Consider the following 16,539-nt stretch of genomic DNA (forward strand, 5'->3'; position numbering starts at 1 on the left):
CCGCCGCTTAGGCCCCGGATGTAAGGGGCGGGCCTCCGGGCGCGCCCCGCCCCTCCCGCGCGCAAGCGCGTTGGCGTCACGCGCGCCGGCTGACGTGGCGGCTGTGCTCGGCCGACGGGCGCTCGGGTTCCACCTCTGGATTCTGCAAGACGTACGTTGGGGAGCAGATTCTCAGGTCCCTAGCTCCTCGAGTGAGAATAGGGGTGAGAAACACGCAGTTTGGGTCAGAACTACTGTCTGGAGAGAAAGCGCAGTCTTCCTCTAATAAGATTTGTGCGGAGTCCTGCCAAGTTAGAATCAGGTCTCATTCGCCTCAGTTCGGTTCCGTTCAGTCAGCTGAGTCGTGTCCGACTCTTTGCGACCCCATGGACTACAGCACGCCAGGTCTGCCTGTCCATCACCAACTCCCCGGAGCTTGCTCAAACTCATCTCCATCGAGTAGGTGATGCCGTCCAACCATCTCGTCTGTCGTTCCCTTCTCCTCCCGCCTTCAATCTTTCCCAGCATCAGGGTCTTTTTCAATGAGTCAGTTCTTGGCATCAGGTGGCCAAAGTATTGGAGTTTCATTCGCCTAGGGAAGAGAATGATCTGACTTGGAAGTGAAAATTAAGTCGCTCAGTCCTGTCCGACTCTCTGCGACCCCATGAACTGTAGCCGGCCTGGCTTCTCTCCCTGGAATTCTCCAGGCAAGAATACTGACTTGGCTGAGTTAAAATACCGAATTTATTCGCTTATCACAAATGCAGAGAACATATAATTAGGCCAAGGATTTTCACCTCTAGTGGAGACCTGTCACATGACGGACTAGCATGGGGAGGAGAGTTGCAATAAGTAACTAAACAACTACGCAGGCTTTTTTCACATCTAGATAAAATTCTAAAGTTGGTGACAGAGTGCCTGGGCCCTCAGAAAAGGCTCGTTTTGAGCCAAGACCTGCAGGTTGGGAATATACTGGTGACAGCAGTCTGGCGTGGGGAGAAAAGACATGCAGCAGACCAGACCCTCAAAATATTTGAAAATACATGGGATAACTAATACAATTATGTAAAGTTTAAAAATAAAATAAAATTAAAAAAAAAATACATGGGAGTGTCGTCGCCTTTATGTTGAGCATATACTGCGCACAAACCTAAGAAAAGTGTTAATGAAAAAATTGTGTTAACAGGCCCTTCGCTACAGGTCTTCTATTTTTGATGAACAACTTTAATGTTCAAACATTATACCTAGAACTTGAAAGCCATTTAAACTTAATCTAATTATTCAAAATGAGTTCTGGGACTTGCCTGGCAGTGGTCCAACGGTTAAGACTATGCACTTCCACTGCGGGGGCATGGGTTCCATCCCTGGTCAGGGAAACAGAAAATCCTGCATGCCCTGCAGCTTGACCGAAAAAAATAAGTTCAGAAGAAAAATTCAGAAAGCAGCAGTGGAATAAATTGTTGTAAATTTATTACACATTTTGTAATAATGAGAGGTAAAGAATCTGCCTACAACAGAGGAGACCACCTGTAATGCAGGAGATGTGGGTTTGATTCCTGGGTGGAGAAGACCACCTGGAGAAGGAAATAGCAAATCATTCCAGGATTCTTGCCTGAGAAATCCCATGGACAGAGGAACCTGGCATGCTGCAGTCCATGGGGTCACAAGAGTCGGACACAGAATTAGTGACTAAACTCACCACCACAATAATAGATGGGATGTGTAAATTAATGAGAGTACCGCATTAATGAATGAGAAAACTACAGTATATACACACAAAAAGCATTTCCCCCTCATTCCTTCTGCTTCAGCAAAGAGGTTTTTCTATTTAAGTTTATCACTAGAAAGAATATTTGGGAAATGCAGACATAGACAAAAAATAAATCACAAATTCTAAAAAAAAAAAAAATTTTTTACTTTAAAATTCATTTCAGAGAATTCTTCTTCCAAATGATTAGATCACCCTGAGCTTACACCTCAAAAAATAAGAGCAGAGTTGAGCAGTAGTTATTAAAAAGCCATGGGAACTGTTTTATAGGACAAGATCAAGAGACTTATTTGTGTATACAATAATTAAGTCAAAATTAAAGAGCTAAACATAAGAGCAAATATAGCTTTTAAATGCTGTAGATAGAAAACTTTTTCAGTAGACCAGAAAAGTACATAACACAATAAAAAGAAACCTGGCCTAAGTATCAAAAAAGCTTTCCAACTTTCTTAACTTTCCATTGTCATATCTCAAAAGAAAATGGTAAAATGATTATTGATTATTGCTCATTATTTGGTAGACCTGAAACAAAAATACTGGAAAATTGGGAGGTAAAATGAAATCCAGTGTTTCTACATCTTCATCCTTTTCTCTTTGAAGTTATTTTAAAAGTTCAACCCTCTGCACCCACACCTGTGGAGTTCTGCATCCTCAGATTCAACTAGACATGCATCAGAAATACTCAGAAGGGAATTCCCTGAAGGTCCAATGGGTAGGACTCTGCACTTTCACTGCTGAGAGTCCAGGTTCAATTGCTGGCTGGGGAACTAAGATCCCACAAGTCACATGGCACAGCCAAAAAAAAATAAAATGCCTTAAAAGAGAGCAACAGATAGAAAATATTTGGGGGAAAAGTTCCAGAAATTTCAAAAAGCCTAATTTGAATTTGTTACTGGCAACTATTTACATAGGTTTACACCGCATTACAGAGAAGGCAATGGCACCCTACTCCAGTACTCTTGCCTGGAAAATCCCATGGAGGGAGGAGCCTGGTGGGCTGCAGTCCAAGGGGTCGCTAAGAGTCGGACACGACTGAGCGACTTCACTTTCACTTTTCACTTTCATGCATTGGAGAAGGAAATGGCAACCCACTCCAGTGTTCTTGCCTGGAGAATCCCAGGGATGGGGGAGCCTGGTGGGCTGCCGTCTATGGGGTCGCACAGAGTTGGACACGACTGAAGCAACTTAGCAGCAGTAACACCTCATTAGGGCTTTTTCCCAGGTGGCACTAGTGGTAAAGAACCTGCCTGCCAATGCAGGTAGACATAAGAGACATGGGCTCAATCCCTGGGTTGGGAAGGTCCCCTGGAGGAGGGCATGGCAATCCACTCCAGTATTCTTGCCTGGAGAATCCCATGGACAGGGGAGCCTGATGGGCTGCAGTCCATAGAGTCGCAAAGAGTCAGACACGACTAAAGCAACTTAGCACTTAGCATTGAGAGTTATAAGTAATCTAGAGATTATTTAAATTATATAGGAGGATGTAATAGGGTTACCTGCAAATACTATGCCATAAGACTTGAGTATTGCACATTTTGATATGTGGTGGTAACTGGAACCAATCCCCTGTAGATACCAAGAGAAGACTACATTTGAAGCATTTGGTAATATATCAACACCAAATGGGGCTTCCCTGGTGGCTCAGTGGTAAAGAATCTGCCTGCAATGCTGGAGACCTCGGTTCAATCCCTGGTCTAGAAGATTCCCTGGAGGTGGGCACGGCAACCCACTCCAGTACTCTTGCCTGGAGAATCCCATGGACAGAGGGGCCTGGTAGACTGCAGTCCATAGGGTCACACAGAGTCGAATATGACTGAAGCAACTAAGTAGCAGCAGCAGCAATACCAAAGGACCATTTAAGTGCATGAAAAGTATTTAGAGCCTGTTACCATACTTTTGAATGAGTAAAGGTATAATGTCAATTTCCGGGATAAATTTACCTATTAAACTCAACTAACAGGTATTCAATACCAGCTAACAGCCATAACGTGAGATGCTGGGGATAAAAATAAGCACGATGCCTCCTTTCATAGAGATGATGATTCACTGGTGAAAATAGACTAGTACACAAAGAGGGACAAGATGGGATCTATTCTGGGCCTGGAGAAAAGCATAATTACTCGCTGTTGATTAATGCTCACTTAGTGGAAAACAAGCAACCTGAATAATGCTAAAAGCCACTCAGGAAGTGGCAAAAGGATGTAATCAGGCTGATGAAGGTTTTTTTCCCCCCTAATCAAGCTACGTTTATACTGTATATAACTGGATACTTTCTCTAATACAGTGTTTTGTAGGATTTTTCTGACTTGAGTGGAATAAATAAGGTTCTCAAAAAAAAAAAAAAACAGTTGTTAAGGGTTCAACTGAAGTACTTCATTATACATATTTGCAACATAATACTTCACAGCTTTAAAACAAGTATCATGTTTCACAGTTTACTGAAATACTTTCACATTCATTGTTTACAAGAATGCTATAATGAAGGTGTTTGTACTGATGAACATAATAAATTTCAGAGTTAAACTAAGGTTCATGTTTATACGTTCATTCAATAAACCATAATCAAAAAACCATTACTATGTGCCAGACTCGAAAGGCAGGCACTCCATAGGTAGGTATGCAGCAGTGAGCAGGACAGATTTGGTTCCTGCCTTCTCAGACTTTGCAGTCTAAAGAGAGGAAAACTCTGAACACTCATCAGAAGCTCCATGGAGGGAATTCCCTGGTGATCCAGTGGTTAGGACACCATGCTTTCAGTGCCCAGGGCCGAGGTTCAATCCCTGGTCAGGGAACCAAGATCCTGTAAGATGTACCAGGCAACCCAAAAAAAAAAGAAGCCACATGGAGACGGAGAATCCACTCCAGACCAGGCCGCCATTGTCTCTCTAGACCCATCTCTCACCTCTCTTGGTGTTTTTCAGTGCCTGAAACAGTCCTCTCCCGCCTCCAACCCAGTGCATGCCGTCACTTCACTTGGAAATTTACCACCACCCATTCCTTATTCTGGCAAGAACAACCTATTTCTCCTTCATATTAAATGTCACTTCTGCCAGGATTCTTCCCTGGCTCCCAGATTAATTTAGATGCCAAGGCATTGAGCACCAATAACATCCTCTCTTAGTGTTGACCATCAGATCAGATCAGATCAAATCAGTCGCTCAGTCGTGTCCGACTCTTTGCGACCCCATGAATCACAGCATGCCAGGCCTCCCTGTCCATCACCAACTCCCGGAGTTCACTGAGACTCACGTCCATCGAGTCAGTGATGCCATCCAGCCATCTCATCCTCTGTCGTCCCCTTCTCCTCTTGCCCCCAATCCCTCCCAGCATCAGAGTCTTTTCCAATGAGTCAACTCTTCCCATGAGGTGGCCAAAGTACTGGAGTTTCAGCTTTAGCATCATTCCTTCCAAAGAAATCCCAGGGCTGATCTCCTTCAGAATGGACTGGTTGGATCTCCTTGCAGTCCAAGGGACTCTCAAGAGTCTTCTCCAACACCACAGTTCAAAAGCATCAATTCTGCAGCGCTCAGCCTTCTTCACAGTCCAATTCTCACATCCATACATGACCACAGGAAAAACCATAGCCTTGACTAGACAAACCTTTGTTGGCAAAGTAATGTCTCTGCTTTTTAATATGCTATCTAGGTTGGTCATAACTTTCCTTCCAAGGAGTAAGCATCTTTTAATTTCCTGGGTGCAATCACCATCTGTAGTGATCTTGGAGCCCAGAAAAATAAAGTCTGACACTGTTTCCACTGTTTCCCCATCTATTTCCCATGAAGAGATGGGACCGGATGCCATGATCTTCATTTTCTGAATGTTGAGCTTTCAGCCAACTTTTTCACTCTCCAGTTTCACTTTCATCAAGAGGCTTTTGAGTTCCTCTTCACTTTCTGCCATAAGGGTGGTGTCATCTGCATATCTGACGTTATTGATATTTCTCTCGGCAATCTTGATTCCAGCTTGTGTTTCTTCCAGTCCAGCGTTTCTCATGATGTACTCTGCATAGAAGTTAAATAAACAGGGTGACAATATACAGGCTTGACGAACTCCTTTTCCTATTTGGAACCAGTCTGTTCCATGTCCAGTTCTAACTGTTGCTTCCTGACCTGCATACAAATTTCTCAAGAGGCAGATCAGGTGGTCTGGTATTCCCATCTCTTTCAGAATTTTCCACAGTTTATTGTGATGCACACAGTCAAAGGCTTTGGCATAGTCAATAAAGCAGAAATAGATGCTTTTCTGGAATTCTCTTGCTTTTTCCATGATCCAGTGGATGTTGGCAATTTGATCTCTGGTTCCTCTGCCTTTTCTAAAACCAGCTTGAACATCAGGAAGTTCACTGTTCACATATTGCTGAAGCCTGGCTTGGAGAATTTTGAGCATTACTTTACTAGCGTGTGAGATGAGTGCAATTGTGCGGTAGTTTGAGCATTCTTTGGCATTGCCTTTCTTTGGGATTAGAATGAAAACTGACCTTTTCCAGTCCTGTGGCCACTGCTGAGTTTTCCAAATTTGCTGGATATTGAGTGCAGCACTTTCACAGCATCATCTTTCAGGATTTGGAATAGCTCAACTGGAATTCCATCACCTCCACTAGCTTTGTTCGTAGTGATGCTTTCTAAGGCCCACTTACTTCACATTCCTGGATGTCTGGCTCTAGGTCAGTGATCACACCATCGTGATTATCTGGGTCGTGAAGATCTTTTTTGTACAGTTCATACTTCAGTGTAATTACTTGCAGACTGTAAGCTCTGAGAGGGGAATGACCATATTTGTGTTGTTCACCACTGTATCCCCAATGCCTGGCAGAGCATCAGGCAGACAAGATGCTCTCAAAAGATGCTGGAGAGAGAAATGAATAATCTTTATGTAAATACATAAAATACATTTTCCTACAATACTATGGGGCAGTAATAAGTTTAAAGGCCAATGTATGTCATGTTTCACTCATAGAGCATCTACCCATCTACACAGAGCATTCACTATCCCTAAGCCTCACACACAAATATTAAAGGAGAAACAATAATGTTCTTCACCCGAAGCTCCTAATTGCACTGATTCCGAACCTCCAACTGTGCCCAAGTTCATTCATGATTTTCTGAGGTCAGTGTTCAAAGATACCATGCCTTCCTGCACATATATATCCCTCTCCCCTCACCACCATCATTACCTAACACCTGCTAATACTTCAAGCCTCAACCCAAAGTCTTTCTCTGCAAAGCCTCTTCTGCCAGCCGTGGCTGACCTCACTGCCCCTTTACCGTGGTCTTTGCTCAGGCCACTGTTAGCTACATCACTTAGGCCAGTCATGAGCACTCTGCTGCTTCTGGATTTCTGACAAGGGGTGGCTGTGTTTCTCCGTCAAACCACTGGCACCTGGAGGTGAATCTGTGACCAACTAGCTCAACCCACTAACTCCTTCCATTCCAGAGCATGCCTTCTCTATCTCCTCCTCTCTCTCTCTCTCTCTCTATTCCCTTAAATTCTCACTTCTGATGCTCACATCATCAGTCTAGGCTATGTTTGATTCCTCCACTCTGTGGTCCTTTCTCTTCAGTCATCTACCAATCCCAGGTCACACCCCCTCATTCTTTGGCTGTTAGTTCTGGTTCCCTGTCAGTCTCTCCAACACCACCATTGTAATGACTGGTGGGCTCTATACCCAAGTAATTGATCCTGGCAGATATCCTGGCCACCTGGCCTTCACCATTGTGTCCTCTACCTGACCTCAGCCACTCACACACCTGGTGATACCCTAGAGTCTAGACCAAGAGTCAGCACTCTTTCTATAAAGGGCCTGCTGCTTCAGGTAGTAATTATTTTAGGTTTTGTGGGCCATGAAATACCTTCAATTCTTGGAGCAACTGTTTTTGCTAAAAGGATAATAGTCTTTTTTTTTTTTAATGTGAAAAACCATTCTTATCTCAAGGCTGTATAAAAGCAGGCTGCAGGCCCAGATTTAACCTGCAAGGCCATAATATGCTGACCTCTATCCAGATCTTGTCACACTATCTCAGTTCCCAAATCTAGATTTCAAGCATCTTACTTTCTGACCATCCCCTGCTGTGGTTAATTCTATCAGATCCCAACTGGAACAACCCTGCTGCTTGACTGGGATTTATTTGCAATCCATTCATCCAGTGTACCTCTTTTCTCTGCTCTCATCCCCTATGTCCTCTGTTTCCTCCAGATCCAACTTTTTCCTTCTTTTTTATTTATTTATTTTGGCTGCACCTGGTCTCAGCTACAGCTACAGCACGTGGGGTCCTCAATCTTCGGTGCGGCATGCAGGATCCCTAGTTGCAGCATGTGGGATCCAGTGCCCCGACCAGGGATCAAACCCAGGCCCCCTGCATTGAGCACGGAGTTTTAGCCCTTGGACCACCATGGAAGTCCCTCCAGGCCCAACATGGACTCCATCATTTAGTTATTGTCTGCTCAGTTCTCTATTTTACCCCAAACCCTGGCCCATCTAACCCTCCACCTATTCCTGCCTGCAGCCTCATATGACTGGAGACGAAGACACAGCCACGTCGAGAAGTCTCACTTCAAATTCACCACCACAAGCCTCAACAAGCGCCATGCTGCTGCTCACCCATCCTACTGCACTTCTCTCGGCCTTGCTCTCACTCTCCTAGATGACCAGTTCATACATTTTCCTCTTTCTGACCTCCAGGCCCTCCTTTCTCTACTTTCCACTGATGGCTGAGAGAAAATAGAGGAGAAATTAGAGACGTTTGGCACTGTGCCATCAGCTGCCCACTTTCATCTATGCTCGGACTCTCTGCCTTCCCTCCTATTACCATTCACTGACACTCCTATCTAGGGTCAGCCCTTACCTACCAATGCGTTGGATTCCATCTCCTCTCATACACAGAGATGATCGCTGTATCTTCCCTGAAACACTTTCTCCACTTGACTTCCAGGATCCTCCTTTCCTGATTTTCTTCTCACCTCTCTGTCTGTTCCTCATCCCTCTGACTTCTAAGGTTGAAAAGTCCTGGAGGTCAGTTCCTGGACCTTGTTCCTCCTCTAACTGCCTTCATCTCTTGGTTCTAGCTCATGGTTCTAGATGCTTTTTCTGTAAGCATCTTTGTTGCAAGCATTTTTGCCCCAAATATTTCTGCCTCATGGCTAATTGGCCATAGGCAATTTTGGTGTAAAAGATAAAACAATGGGAGAAAAAAAGCTAAAAGAACGAAAAGTAAAGGAGAGACATTACCTGGTAGCTCGATAAAGACATCAATTATGTCACTGACTAGAAGAAATGCTAATACATTTCAACTCATTGAAACAAACTGTCAAACCCCAAACTGTCAACCGGTTAGTATATCCTTCATGACATAATTGTCTTATGGCCAATTTGCAACGAAAATGCTTGCAGCAAAGACGCTGACAGCAAAGACACCCAAAATACTAGCTCATAGCTTTACAAATCACATCTGTGCTGTCAAGTTACAAAACTGTATCACCAGCACTTGACCTCTTTTCCTGAAAGCCCAGCTCACACCCAGATGTCTATTTGACGCATCCATTAAATGTCTGACATGCAACATACACCCAGCCTGCCCAAAACCAGATGCCAGGTCTCTCTGGCTCCATCCTGCTCTTCTCACCATGCCCCAGAGAATAATTACAACCCTGTTTTTCTGGTTGCCTAAGCCACAAAAATATTAAAGACATCCTTGACTCCACTTTTCTCTGTCATATCCCCACGTCCAATCAGCCCATCAACAAATCCCACATACACCACTTCCACGGCTATCCAATGATGGTCTGAGTCACCATCACTTCCCAGCTGGAGTGTACAATAGATAACCAGCTAGCTTGTCTTTCTCTTTTCACCTGGCTTCCTCCCTGTTTTTCTCCACATAGCAAGGAGGGGGATCCTTTTCAAAACAAAAGTGAGGTGATTGTGTCAGTCTCCTAATCAAGACCCTCTTGTGGCCCCCAGATCACTCTGTGAAAGTCAGTCCTTATAATGACCTGCAAGACCCAACACAGCGCCTTCTCTTCCCTCGTCCCTCTCACATCATGCCAATGTCATCTTTTCAGCGATGTCTTCTCTCACCTCTTTAATAATAACCTCCCTTCTTTCTATACTCCTTAGCACCCTCCCAGCCTTTCATTTCCTCCATAACATTTATTTATCACCATTTGACCCCTGATATATTTTATGAGTTTATTTCTTTACTGTCTGCCCCTCTAAAAGGTAAGTTTTTTGTTTATTTGCTTGTTTGACTGTGCCATGTGGCCAGTGGGACTTTTAGTTCCCTGACAAGGGATCAATTCCAGGCCTTCAGCAGTGAGAGCAAGGAGTCTTAACCACTGAACCATCAGGGAATTTCCTAGAATATAAGCTTGATGAGGGGAGGGATTTATGTCTGTTTTGTCCAACTTCTGTCTCTGTAGCACCGGTAGCAATACCTCACGCAGAGTAAACACTCAGTAAGTCAAAGTCATTTGAATAAATGACAGTTAAAGCAAGCCTTCTATATTATAATTGCCCATCTGCACATTTCTCCTGTGTCACCCTGGAAGTCCCTTGAAGGTAGTGACTGGGACCGTTCATCTCTGTATCTGGACGGTGCCTGGCTCATGGTCACACCCAGAAAGTGTTTGGTGTGTATTTCAGAGCGCATCAGCGGCACCGATGCTTTATGAAAATACACTAGGTCCAAAACCTCACAGCCTGGCGTTCCTCACCTTGAAAATGTCCAGCTGGGATTGGGAAGCCTTTAAACCGTGGTGTGCCCAGGGCACACGTGGTGTGCACTGTGCTTATGCCAGGCAGTTCTCACCTCACTGAAAGTTTGGGTTCTGCAAATTTAAAGCAGGAACTTGAAATGCAGATTCAGTCGAGTATATTTTTTAGCAGAAACATATCCTGGTGATATATTATTACTGATTGGGAAACATGCATCTTACACTCAGGAGTGTCTTCAGTTAACATTCTACTTGCCTTGGGGCTTCCCTGGTGGCTCAGTGGTAAAGAACTCGCCTGCCAGTCAATGCAGGAGACACAAGTTTGATCCCTGGTCCAGGAAGATCCCACAGGCCGAGGAGCAACTAAGTCCGTGCTCCACAACTGTTGAGCCTGTGCGCCAGAGCCTGTGTGCCCCAGAGCCCGTGCTCCACAACAAGACAAGCCACCACAATGAGAAGCACAACGTGCTTGCCTGTAGAAGAAGGCTGAAGGGCGAAACAGGAGCTTGTTTATGGGACATGGAATACATGCTCACACAGGCCAAGGTTGGCATGCCATGGAGCCCAGCTACTGCTGGGGAACTTGGGAGATTATGCTCAAAGCTACACAAACCAACTACAGCCAAGGAAGCAGAATGAGTAAGACACTGTGCATAGTGGTTTTGGGTGTGTTTTAAAACAAGGCTTCTCTGTGAAGCATGTTAAACATGATTAGAAGGAACCCTGGAACGTGTAGACTTTCATCTTGGGTTTGTGGATGTTAGACTATCTTCACATGGACCTTTTCATTGTATTATCTTCTCAAGGAGCAGCTAAAACAGTCCTTCCACAGAGAGGCCTTTCCTAAAGACCAGCCCATTTTAATTCTCTGCATTCAGCACTAACAGGGAGTTTTCTTTGTTTCCTTGGTTACTATCTGTCTTACTACGCTACATAGTTAGCTTTAAGAGGTCAAGTTTGTCTTGTTCACCATTGTATCTCCAACTCCTAGAACTATGCCTGGCACAGGGCAGGCATTCCATAAATATGAGATGTGTGAATAAATTAAAGAATGGAGGCTGTGGTAGACAAGACTTGTAAGATGTGGTTTACACATCCTGTTTAATGCCTAAGACTATAAATGTGATGGGGTATTACTGCTGTACTTCCCTGGTGACTCAGATGGTAAAGAATCTGCCTGCAATACAAGAGACCTGGGTTTGATACCTGGGTTGGGAAGATCCCCTGGAAAAGGGAATGGCTACCCACTCCAGTATTCTTGCTGGGAGAATCCTACGGACGAAGGAGTCTGGGCGGGTACAGTCCATGGGTTCATAAAGAGTCAGACTGAGCAACTTACATTTTCACTTTTTTTTTTAAGGTTATATCATGTGTCACAACTGACTTTAAGAAGGGCAGGTTGGGACTTCCCTGGTGGCCCAGAGGATAGGACTCCGTGCTTCCACTGCAGGGGGCCCAGACTTGATCCCTGGTTGGGGAAATATCCTGCATGCTATGTGGTGTGGCCAAAGAAAAAGAGGGGGCGGGTTCATTATTTGGGTGGGTGTAACCATTCACATGAGCCCTTTAAATCTGGGTCTCGAAGTCAGAGGCAGAGAAGGGAAGAGATTCAAAGCATGAGAGTATCTGGAGGGAGCTACATGAAGAAAGATTGTGGCAGGGAGTGGAGGACGGTCTAAAAGCTGAGAGCATCTCCCAGGCAAAAGTCACCCCGTGAATAGGGGCCTCAGTCTGCAAGGAACTGAATTCTGTCAACAACTTGGATGAGCTTGGAAGCCGATTCCTCCCCGAAGCCTCCAAAGAGGAAGGCAGCCTGGCCATCAAGTCCCTGAACAGAGAGAGCTGTCACACAAACCTACAGAACCGGGAGCTAAGCAGTGGGCATTGCTTTAAGCCGCTGTTTGTGGTTACCTGTGACACAGTAAGAGAAAACGAATCCAGAGACCTTAACAGTTTTCTCCACAGTAACTCACAGAAGAAAAAAGACTAAAACACTCTGGAGTCTGCTTTGCAGGAGGTGAAAACCGAGGTACCAGCTCAATGGAGGAAAAGGGCAAGACTATAACTAAGGTGTACCTACAAATTCAGACAGAGCCAAAGCCTCGTAAGAGCTGAGACTCTCTGAGACTGTGAACATGTTTCTGTACTCCACATTGGTGTTTTTAGAAGTAGAAGTATGTTTCATTTCCTAGGGAACCAGGATTATAAATACATCTCAGTTCTTCCTATGAGCACACCAGATTTGGAGTCAACTGTGGCTTAAACCCCCCACTTTGCCATTTGACTTGACATTGAGCAGGTAATCTCTCTGAGTCTCAGATTTATCAGCTCTGAAATAAGCATGATGAGGTTGTTGTGAGGTTGAGTAAGATACTACATGTATGGTTCTCAGCAGCACCCCCGACACAAGCTCTCTAGAAAACATTTCCACATATATGCATACGAGCTGGGTAAAATAATCAGTACTTGAAATATTCACAGCCTCTTTCTGCCCCCTCGACTGCTAAACTATTCTGATGTTGACTAATGAGCATTCCCTGCTTTCTGTCCCTCTGTTTTCTAGATACTTTATTTTATTTATACTTTATTTTCTAGATACTTTATTTGGTGTGTGGAGTAACCAATCGACCAATCGTGAGGACAACTGGAGAAATAGGGTAGGAGATTCAAGGAAAGGGATGAGATGAGAGACAGAGGGAGTGGGAAAGGGGGTGGGAAACCAGGTTAAGGAGAGTGAAAAGGAAAGAATAGAAAAATGAAAATAATGGAAAAAGTTATTTGTAAGGAAGAGTAGAAAGAGATATGAGAACCCGTGCCAGATGAATGAGAGATTGTTTCCCAAAATACTAGTCAGTGCCAACACAAATACATGACTGAATAACTAAATAGATGCAAGTGAATAGAGAGGTTTCCCGAGGAGAATTCTACATAATTTATATAGATACTTTGCCCTCAAGAGAGTGGAGCATAACCCTCCACTCTTGAGGTGTGGGCCATGCATAGTGACTTCTATCCAAAGAGAACAGTATAGACAAGGGGGAGGGGGGGTGATTTTACAACAAACACACCCTCAGCCAGGTGAGCGAGGTTTCTTATGATGTGATGAGACCTGCACTTGACCTCTGTGGTCTTCCTCCCCCTAAATGCATAACCCAGTCTTATCATGAGAAAAACATCAGACATCCCCTAACCAAAGGGCAGTTTCCTCCTCAAAACTGTTAAGGTGATCAAAAACAAGGAGAGTAGAGGCAAGAGAACCCGAAGGACACATGTTGACTAAATAGGTTATCCTCACTAGAAACCCGAAACAAAAAGAATTAGGTAAAAATCATGGAATTCTGGATTAAATATGGACTTCAGTTACTAACGTATCCACATTGGTTCCTTTTTAGCTCATTTTTTAGGTATGACAAATTTACTTTTGTGATATAAGATGTTAATAATAGGAGAAATCGGGTGAGGAATATACAGTAATCTGGGGCTTCCCCGGTGGCTCAGTGGTAAAGAAGCCACCTGTAATGCAGGAGGCCTGGATTCAATCTCTGGGTCGGGAAGATCCCCTGGAGGAAGGCAAGGCAACCCACTCCAGCACTCTTGCTTGGAGAATCCCAGGGACAGAGGAGCCTGCTGGGCTACAGTCCATGAGGTCCCAAAGAGTCGGGCAAGACTGAGCAAGCGCACTGCCATGCACGCATATATTAATCTCAGTATTATCGGTGCAACTTTTCTGGAAATCGAAAACTGTTCTAAAACAAAACATTTATCCCAGGTTTCAGCACCAAAAATTTTTTTTAATTAAAAATTATAAAATAAAATGTTTAAAAAATATGAGCAGAAATACATTTTAAGATGTATCACTGTAGGTAATAAATCTGTGGTCTTTAATGTTCTTTGAAAAATGCAAATAAAGATCAGAATTCATTTTAACTGCATTTTCCTTACTGAACTGTTTCTTTTAATGCGACATAGCTCCAAAGCTGGACTTCTTGGGGCCTAGGTTCTGCTCAGTTTCCAATATAAGCATCCTGAAACCTTGGAGAGTACAAGAACGACCTCCTCTTGGCGATGTTCTGGAAGCCTCTAATAGGCTGGAAGCAAGTTAACCATCAAGACAGTGTCAGGGTAGTTGACCGAACCCCCTTCCAGAGGTGACTTTCCAGTCCCCAGGCAGGCCTGGAATCCCTTAAAAGAGCTGCCACCCTGCCAAAGAAGTTCTTGGCTGACATGGTGCCTAATCGCTGCTTAAATCCAATTATTGAAACAGATGAAAAGAAGTGCCACACTTGGCGCACAGGGACCCAGGCATTGGAACATTTGTGGAAAACACTGGGTCCCTTATCCACATGCTCAGACAGTTTGGGCATTTTCCAAACCCATATCGATGCCAATGATTTCTTACTCTTTTCCTGAGGAGCAAGGGATAAGCAGGCTGTGCAAACCAGACGTAGCAGGCCAGAGACTGCCATCCTTAGAGAAGCCTGCTGAGAAGCTTAGGCCCGGGGCTGGTGTCCAGGAAGTTGGATTTGCGGGTTGCTCCTACCATTCCTAGAATTGATAAGAATGACTGTCTGCGCCTGATTTATTCATACACGAAGTGGGGTTCATGTTGAACACCTGTTTACTTGTGAGAGGCTGGAATTTTGGTATGTGTTGGGCACGAAGTGCCTCTGTGACCAGCCCTCAATAAAAACCGCGCATCTCTAATGAGCTTCCCCGATGGACAACATTTCACATGTCTGTCACTATGCGTCACTGGAGAAACCAAGTGCATCCTACGTGACTCCACTAGGAGATGATTCTTGGAAGCCTGGACCTAGTCTCCTCCAACTGTCACCCCCATGCCTTTCCCCTTTGCTGTCTGGCTTGTATCCTCCAGCTATAATAAGTTATAGCCATGAGTACAGCTATGTGCTGAATCCCGTGAGCCCCCACACGCTATTGAACCTGGGGTGGTCTTGGAGATGCTCTCCATGTCAGGGTGCCATCATTAGTTTATTATAAAGGAGAGACGTGGAAATTATTTACATGATGAAATATTTCAGTGGAATGGGCAGATGCCAATTCAATAGTGATTTATTTCAGTCTACAGGCTTCCCAGGTGGCACTAGTGATAAAGAATCCGTCTGCCAATGCAGGAGGCACAAGAGACACGGGTTCAATCCCCAGGTTGGGAAGATCCCCTGGAGGAGGACATGGCAACCCACTCCAGTATTCTTGCCTGGAGAACCCCATGGACAGAGGAACCTGGCGGACCGCGGTCCAAAGGGTCGCAGAGAGTCAGACGTGACTTAGCACCCACTTTTAAAGAATGTCACCACCTCTAAATGAAAAACAATCTTTGTCGACTAGAAATACTTTGGTGCCCCCATATTCTGGGAAAAGAAATTTATATCCAACTTTCTTGGTAACTGATTGAATCTCTCTACCCCTTCCCTTAGAACCCAATCCAGCAACTACTACTGTTGCTTGTAATACTTTTCCTTGTAGTTTTTTTTGGAAGCATAATGCCACCACTGGTTAGTTTCTGCTGCACTCCTTTTAACTAATACTTGGACAAATAAGGAAAGAAACTTCCTAAATGCCTGTCCTGCCATGACTCCAGCCACCATAGTTTAGTTCATTCTCTCCACAAGGCTACTCTTATCTATAACATTAACATAAAGATTTTTCTTGGTCCAACCCTTATTAAGACAAACACAGAGGAAAATAAGATTAGCCCCATTTGATCACTAAGAAAACAAGCCCAGAGAAGATTGATTAAACAGCTATGAGGGGGCAGAGCTAGGATTAGAACTCAAGTTTGTGTTGCCACACCCAGCAGTCAGTCTTATCACCAAAAGTTGGGGTGCCTCTCCTCTCTCCACCCTCTGCTTCTTTCCCTTGACTCTGGAGAACCTGTCTGGCAGGTCTGGCCACACCAGGAAGTAAAAGGGGAGGGAGAAAATTCCAATCACACTTTGCAGAGACAACCTCTGTACTCCCTAGCCTGTCCCCCTTCCCTCCCTGTATATACCACCATCTCCTTCCAGTCCTTTGGTTCAGTATCTACTGGTCATCATCTCATCCTCATTTATTTTCTGAAT

At 44.4% G+C, this 16,539-nt stretch overlaps 1 pseudogene; it reads right to left on the minus strand.

Annotated features, from left to right (window-relative positions):
• Window positions 1-76: 76 nt before the first annotated feature.
• On the minus strand, window positions 77-16,050 carry LOC129636721 (10 kDa heat shock protein, mitochondrial-like; annotated as a pseudogene).
• Between the last annotated feature and the right edge of the window lie 489 nt (window positions 16,051-16,539).

This window comes from Bubalus kerabau, chromosome 22 (genome assembly GCF_029407905.1).
Source record: "Bubalus kerabau isolate K-KA32 ecotype Philippines breed swamp buffalo chromosome 22, PCC_UOA_SB_1v2, whole genome shotgun sequence".
In the NCBI taxonomy this organism is placed as follows: domain Eukaryota; kingdom Metazoa; phylum Chordata; class Mammalia; order Artiodactyla; family Bovidae; genus Bubalus; species Bubalus kerabau.